The sequence below is a fragment of the Ochotona princeps genome, chromosome 19 (genome assembly GCF_030435755.1).
Source record: "Ochotona princeps isolate mOchPri1 chromosome 19, mOchPri1.hap1, whole genome shotgun sequence".
NCBI classification, from domain to species: Eukaryota; Metazoa; Chordata; class Mammalia; order Lagomorpha; family Ochotonidae; genus Ochotona; species Ochotona princeps.
Window position 1 is genome coordinate 48,551,749 of NC_080850.1, and position 8,216 is coordinate 48,559,964.

General features: G+C 47.6%; 1 protein-coding gene across 1 annotated transcript in view; it reads right to left on the reverse strand.

The window, feature by feature from the left end:
* The window catches only part of KCNN2 (potassium calcium-activated channel subfamily N member 2), a 185,652-nt gene extending 178,077 nt beyond the window's left edge, over positions 1-7,575 (reverse strand). The window contains exon 1 of the mRNA XM_058677574.1: positions 7,559-7,575. The gene's annotated coding sequence lies outside the window, so the exon portion shown is untranslated. The remainder of the gene's footprint in view (positions 1-7,558) is intronic.
* Positions 7,576-8,216: the final 641 nt, after the last annotated feature.

Consider the following 8,216-nt stretch of genomic DNA (forward strand, 5'->3'; position numbering starts at 1 on the left):
AGGGCAGCTGTGCACGCTGAGTTCATGCCCAGACGCTCCCTGGAAGCAGGAAGCGACAAGGTCCCGCGTGGGCCTGCCACGGCGCAGCCGAGAGGACTACTGTTGGTCAGGAGCTGCTCAGTTTCCACTTTCAGACTTGTCATAACTTAGAGGAGAAACTACTGCCTTGCTTAAACTGTTTTTGTTAGCTTTTGCACATCTTCATAATTCTGATTTAGAGTCTAATGATGTAACAATGCATGGAAGAACTGGAGCTGATGACATGCTCGGAGATGTGAATGCTCCCACTCACACCGGGCCACTGACGCCGCAGCGCGGTGCCGTCTGCCCTCCTCATTCACTTCCACAGGCCATGTCTGCTTCCCATGAAGACCAATCAAACGCACGGCCCAAAACTCAGTCCCAAAAGGCAGAGCCCAGTGACACATTCTGCACAATTACGTATCTTCAGAATATTGGTATAAGTCTTGAAGGTCAAAAAACAACTGCAATTTGTGAAATTAAAAATCTTTTACATGAACTCAATACTTATAACTCCATTCATTTCAAATGTTTTTTTTTTCCAAATCAAATACTAACTGCCTGAAGTCCAGAGACCACACACTCCTGTTTCCCTGTAACAAGGCCAAGGAGGAAGCCCAGGCCCTCCAAGGAGAGGCAGAGACGGCCAAGAAGACAGGGTGATGAAGTTCTGAAGGCATGGGCCTGGCCCACTCACCCGTCCCCACGACACAAGCAGCGCCAAGCAGCTCCACCTAGATGACCCCTCAGTCTTGTCCCAGCCCCTGGGACACATCGGCAGATGTCATTTCCCTTGGGTTAGAAAGATCTTAGAAACAGCAGAAGAGGAAAGGCCACCACATGACCCCTCTCTGCTAACTGCAAAGCCACCCTCCATCCTGCATGGGTGATTAAGCAAAGACCAGCCAGGTTCCCGGGTGGTTTTAAGACAGTCATCATCAACATAACTCAGAAATGAAGAATCCTAACTTGGTCCCAAACATAATTTGTTTCATAAATAAATATACTTGGAAAACAAACTTGTCACTTTAGCTCAAAAGAAATAGAGGGATCTGCAGGATGTGGCTTGTGTGTGCTCGAGGTCTACCTGGCACCAAGAGAGGAGGGTTGCCTCAGCTCCGCTTGTCGGAGAGCAGCGCCCAGGCCAGGCACCAATCCACGGCCAGGCTCCGTCCTCTCTACCCCTCCCCACGCCCTGCTTTCTAAGCCTAACATGGCGCTTCTCCATCCCCCCATCAGACTGCCATGTTTTCAAAGGCCCAATTCCTTCTTTCTTATTATAGTAATTAAACTAGAACAAAAAGGTCGATTTTGCTTGATTTAAATATATACCTGCATACACAAACCAGGTGCTTTCATATCTCCACCTAAATTGAATAATCACCAACAAAATGGGAAAAAAGATCTTTCTTAAAAATAATTCATCATTTTAAGACACGGACAAGAACTCCAGGAAGCTAGATACAAGAGCAGGGTCCACGAGATAGGGAATGCGCAGAAAGGAGCGAGGGCCTTCTAGGTAAAGGAGCAATGACTTGACCAACGCGGACAGCAACAAATGCTGAGCTAAACTGAGACAGCAGACAGGACACAGGGCTGCGACTGCAGACACCCTACAGGTGGTAACAGAGAAGAGCAGGCTCCTAGAGAGGGAAACAGCTTCCACAAACTGACGTTCAGAAGGAGAGCATTTAGTCGGAACTCTACAAAACCAAGCACTAAGGCAGTGGGAAACACGGCTGCCCGAGAGCCTGAGGAAAAAACACATTTGATTCCATTTTCAGAATACTCATAAACGCGTCACCTTTTCCATCATTGAACTTAATCTATACATTAATCAATGTCATTATCCAGATAATTAAGGAAATTCAGTTCATTTTTCCTGAGCTCTTTTCTTGTTGTTCAACGTTTTTTTTTTTCTGATGATTTAAAAACATTAGGGGCATTAGATAATATGCTATGACGTGACAACCTCCTGTGGTTATTGTTTGACATTTTAAGTAAAAAAAAAAAAATCAAAACACCTGGTTAGGGAATAAAGAAAGATACTTTTACATGCAAAACCATGAAAGCTATAACACAAGCTTAAATTACATAAATCCAAACATCACTCCAAGGAGTCCAAAAGTGTCTTGCAGTGCCCCGAACCCTTATACACCTGGCAGGGTGCAGTCGCCTGGGAGCCACACACACACACACACACACACACACGTCCCTAGCCCAGGCCGCCTCCATACAGCACAGCACAACTCCAGCACAGAGTGACCCGGAGTCTAGCGGGCACCCTGTCAAATGCTCGGCCTGTGCCCTGGTCACACCGACCCTCTGACTACTGCCACGGCTGCCGCTATGGACTGCATATTCTCCCTGAACCAGAACAAAAGTCCCCACTCCGTGGCACGAGGCAGGCAGGGAAAGGGCAGACGCTGCATCCTATAGCTAATACACTGCGTATAGATCTGCTTTCTCTACTTCCCCTAAAAACCTCAAACTCCAGGACACACTCCTCACTTCACTTTCAGGTCCTTCAATGTTTCAAATTTTCAACTGAAATAAAACTTAACAAACTAGAAGTTGTCCCAGGATTGAGGGCTACCTCTCCAGCACAGGGGTACCACAGCTCCACATCACTGAGATGAAAAGCAGGTGGCCTTTTCATCCTTTCCCCAAACAAGCATTTATCAATGGGAAGTCTACCAAGATGTGGGTCATCATTGTCATCATTGTCGTCGTCTGACACTCAGAAGGCATTCAAGTGTTGGCTGAATGGCCGAGTCACCAAATACCCACCAACCACCTGTGGCCAAGAACTATTCACCACGGCTGACACTCTTCACACATGCCCTAAGTCTTCAGGTTTCCTGCTCAATCTGCCCTGCAACCTTACATACCAGAAGTTAATCTCCTCCTTCCAGGGCAGGAAAGGGGCCTGTGGAGACCAGCTGGAACCAGCGGCACACCACTGAGAGTGAAAGAACGAAGTCTCACACTTCCTTCTCTGGTCCCAAGCTTCCTGGCTCTACCTAAGCCACCACTACAAGGATCAAGGCCCTGGTGGTGATTATTCAATTCAAGTAAAACTTCGACCAAGTGCAAAGCACAGACAGAGCCAGGATCTCTGCAGGCCAGCAAGATGAAGGGAACGGGATCCTGTGTGGCCCTGCCAGATTTAGGATGTGCTGAGAAGACACCGAGGTGTCGTGTCACGCGGGGCTGCTAGCATGGCAGAGGCCAGAGGGGCCAGGGCAAGAGTGTACAGGGCATGCAGGGTCAAGGTCAGGGCAGAGGGCACTCCTGAGGCCCCCAGACCAGAGCTGGGTCCTGCAGGGTGGCTCTCAGCAGCGGTGGGCAGGAAACACAGGAACGGGTAGAGGGCACCACTGTTGCTCATTCCCACACGAGCCATCCATTCGCTCCAGCCCTGAGCAGCTGCTCTAACATCAAGATACCAGAACAACAAGTGAAGTCTGACCACACGTTTTCAGGAGGCAGCAAAAGTAAAAATAGAAGCAAAACAGGTTGAAGGATTGAAGAGTTGGGGAAATGAGACAACCTCACAGCGTCCCCTGAAATTAGACACTCATGTACGACTCCACCAATCAACCTTTCTCATGAGCACATACGCTTGCCACCACAACAGCTCACTGAGCCTACTCTGAGAACAGGACAGCCATGATTAATCTCCACTTCTGTCTCAAAGGAGTCAGATCTCCTCCAGATCTCCTCAACAGAGCTGTCCCGCATTTTAAAGTCAGTAGCCACAGCTATGCGCAAATCACATGCCTGCAGTGCACCTGAGGAGCCATTCCTGGGGACGCCAGGTGTCATGAAGGGGTAGGGAAGGGGTGCCCAACTCAGCAAGCTCCACCACAGCCCCGCAGGGTCCATCAGGGGAGGAAGGCGTGCATCAGGGAATCCAACCTTTAAAAATAAAGTGCTCTGCGGGAGTCTCAGGCTCATATGCTCTGCATTTTAAGAGAGTTTAATTTATGAGTCCCCTTATGGTAGGATGCATATTTTGTAAGAGAAATGTTTCTGTGCGTTCGCCTACTGAAGACAGCAGGAACACCTCCTCTCCTTCCTGCCTGGGATTCCCCACCCCTTGGCCGACCCCACTCCTGGGCGAGGTCTTGGGGACTGCAACCCCAGCTTGTCGTTTCCGGTAAATACCAATCCTGAGGCTTGACGGCATGCTTTGTTGTCTATGTTCCCATCAGTCTGTGTCCCTCTTCATTTTGGCTTTGCTGGAATCTAAGTTTAGACACTTGCTGTGCGGAGTCTGCAGTTGACTGTGCCCCTAGAGCTTAGCTAGCGACTTCATGTCTTAGTTTATCTTTGTGCCTGAACGGCTCAAGAAGACAGGCTCAAGTCAGTTTCCTTCAGTGTCGGGCATCTCCCTCTCTGAGGGCATCTGCTGTTGGTACAGCCCAGGGAACTTTGGCAACCCCTGCTTTGTTTCTTGTTGCTTTTCTCTAAGCACATGGGTTCTTTCTCTTCATCTTCGGTCTCCCCATAATGCACCTTTTCATGTTGCCTTTGATTCATTCAATAAATGTTTCCTGAACATCTACTATGGGCCAAATATTGTTTTCTGTGTCAGGGATTCATCAGTGAACACACAGACAAAAATGCAAGTGTTTGGAGCCAGAGCAGTGAGCAGTGGTCCACAGGCTAATCCTCCACCTGCCAGTGCCAAGTTTCCATATTGCTCCTGGTTCATGTCCTGGGTCCTCCAGTTCAGCTCCTTGCTTGTGGCCTGGATGGCCACAAAGCCTTGAGTCCCTGCACTCATGTGGGCTTCAGATCAGCTCAGCTCCGACTGTCGCACTCATTTGGGAACTGAACCAGCAGATGAAAGACCTTTCTCTCTTTATCTCTCCTTCTGTAAATCTACTTTTCAAACATTAATAATTAATTAATTAATTCTGCAAGAAAAATGATTCCTGCATTTACACAACCTTCAAAAAGGAAATCAAGAAGACCCAGACCCAGGGCAAACAATAAGACTGCATCAGTCAGCCCAAGTTTCCCAGCAAGGGAAGTCCAGGACCCAGTGGCTTCACTGCTGAGCTTCACAAAACATTCAAAGAACAAGCGACCCCAATGCTCTTCGAACTACTGAAGAATATTCAGCAGGATGGAACTCTGCCAATCTCTTTACGAGGTCAGCACTAGTTGGATACCAAAACCGAAGACAGAGCATGAACAGAAAACTACAGACCCAGGTCTCTAATAAACACAGATGCAGAGTCTCAACTATGTATTAGCAAATTGCATCCAAAGCCACATCATGGAGATCATACGTCTTGACCAAGTGGGATTTCACCTGGAAATGCAAGGGTGGTTTACCATTGGCAAACCAATAAACAGCATAATTAATAGAATAAAGAATGAACAGCACATGGTCAACTCAATAGATGCAGAGAAAACATCCAATAAGGGTCAACACTCTTTCGTGATAAAAACCATACCTCAGAATCATGAAGGCTATGCATCACAAACGGCCAGTGTCATCCTGAAGACCGGAAAGCCGAAGGTGCATCCTTTCAGAACAAGACAAGGATGCCCACTTCGGCCACTCTTCCTCGGTGTAGTACCAGCAATGAGAGAACAGTGACAGAGGAGAATGAAATGAAGGGCATCAGAAGTGGAGAAGAGGAAGTGAGATTATCCATGTCTGAAGATCACATGATGTCATACATGAAAACACGTAACCACTCCACCAACAAGGAGCAATACCCTGAAGGTATCAAACATTTAAAAAACCTAGCAACAACAAAAATCCATCAAGTTGAGAAAAGGACTTCAATAAAAAGTTCTCAAAAGAAGAAATATAGACAACCAATGTATAACAAATGCTCCACATCGCTAGTCATTGGGGAAATGCAAGTGAAAACCATAGTGAGATACTATTTCACCCTGTCAGAATGGCCAGAACCCAAAGCAGAGAGGGCAGCTGGCGAGGACGGGGAGAAAGGGGAGCACTTCTCTCCTGTGGTGGGGATGTGAATTAGTACAAAACAGTGTGGAGACTTCTTAAAAAAACAAACCAGAAACAGATTTGCCATAGGATCTAGCAATCCCACTCCTGGTTTTACACTCCAGAAGAGATGAACACAATACATCCAAGAGCTACGTGCACCACCACATTTGTGGCATTTATGTAGCACCCTGGTCACAACAGCCAGCACTGGAATCAGCCAAGGAAGGCGTCCATCATCAGATGAACGGATAAAGAAAATGTGCTATAAATACACAATGAATATCATTCAGCTATGTATTTTTTAAAAATGAAATTTTACCACTATCAGTAAAATGGACACAGGTGGAGGGGCCTGGATGGGAAGAGTTCGGTCAGGCAGGCATGCCCTGGAAGGGTGCCCAGAGCCCTGTCTTCACAGCCAAGGCTCTGGGGGATGCCAGGGGGTAGACTCTTCCGACCTACAATTCCCAGGCTTAAGGAGCTAATGGACACCTGCCCTGAAGGTCTGTGCCCAACGCTGCCTGACACTTGCTATGGGTGCTAAGCAAGTGGGTGCTCACCCCCGCCTTCTGTTTAAGTCACTGCTTGCTGGTGGGAACAAGCCAACGACCTGCCTCTGCACTGGGACACACTGGGGAAGCACAGACATTCCCAGTTGAGAACAGCATGTCAGATTCTCCCAGGAACTGGGGATGTGTCCTTCCTTTGCACACTGCACTGGAATGAAAACCAGGGCTCCCATTGCAGGATGATGTCATTCGCACCTCAATGCCCTGGGCCTAGTTTCAGACTCAACAGCAGCACCCACCACCACCAAGGGAGAGACCCTCAGACATCTGGCTCCTTCTTCCCCCTGCTGCCCACTGCCTGTCCACACTGCCCTCCAAGTCTGGCAGGTGTGGGTAACGAGCATGTCCCGGAAGTGCTTCCAGGTAACCAGGCAGTGTATGGACAGCCCCAAGTGTCACACAGTTTCCGGGCCAGGGAGCCCCGCCTGAGCCTTTAGACACCCCCTCTGCTCCTGGCACCCCCTCTGCTCTCCGCACACCCAGGTAGCCTGACAAGCTGCTTCTGTCTTGCATCTATTTTCACAGAAGATAGGTGCTGATCTGGGTACTGGGTAGTGAGATCCATGTGTAGGGAAAACATCATCAAGCGCAGGACCTTGTTTTAACTTCCATTCGCAGCCTGGTGAGAAAACCAGACCTAAGACGTAGAAGTAACCTGTTCCAGAATGTAGCTGACTAAAGCATAATTTCCGAGATATAATCCCACTAAAACACTCCCTTCAGAATCCAGTGTCCAATGACAATACATGTATCTATTTGCTGAAGAAGTACTTTCAGATCAACTTGAACAGTCTTTGGTCTCACGATGGTGGTTGGCTACTGAGAGGTGCAGGCAGCAAAATCATTAAAAAAGAACAAGTTACCAAACTGGAGACAGTTGACACACAGAGGGGCGATCCAACTGACCTAACTGTAGTTTTTCAAAATAAAACCACAGTTTCACATTTGAATCAAACACACAAATTTTCCAGCTAAACGTACTCACCACTGTTGTTCACATCGCGCTCCATTCCTGGTGTGCAGTGAGGCTCTTGCTGGAGCCCATCCCTTCACAGCTCTCCCAGCCAGGATCTGGAAGAGGTCAGTCTATCAGATTTGAATCAACTGCCCTTAGTTCACCCTCATTCTCAAGTGACAAATGTTGGACACGTTCTATTCTTCAGCCTTTCAAGACACATTTCCACGACCATCCAGCACGCGCAGGTATACAAGGGTACTTTTTAAAGTCTGCAGAAAATGGAATTAGATGGCAAAGTTTATTTTGGTGCAGAATTTTGGAAATGCAGTTTTTTTAATGATGCACATTTCCCATGAACTTCTGGAAGAATCCTTATATGCATGAATTTCAAGCTTTTTAAAATAAAATAAACACCTTTTAGTTGCATTTTGAACTTTATGAAATATCTGTATCATTAATTTCAAAATCCAGAATCAGCATAATTTCTGCTACTTTGTAGGAAATATGTGAAACAACTGCTGGTCACCTTCTCTTCTGGGGCGAACAGCGTACAGTCACGGGATTCTCACCGTGCGAAGGAACAGGGCCAGGAAAGCAAGCGGTCGCTTAGAAGCCAGGTCAAGACCATAGCCACTCCCCCAAGTGATGAGATCAGAGGGCAGCATGTGTCACTGCTTTCTCTTGC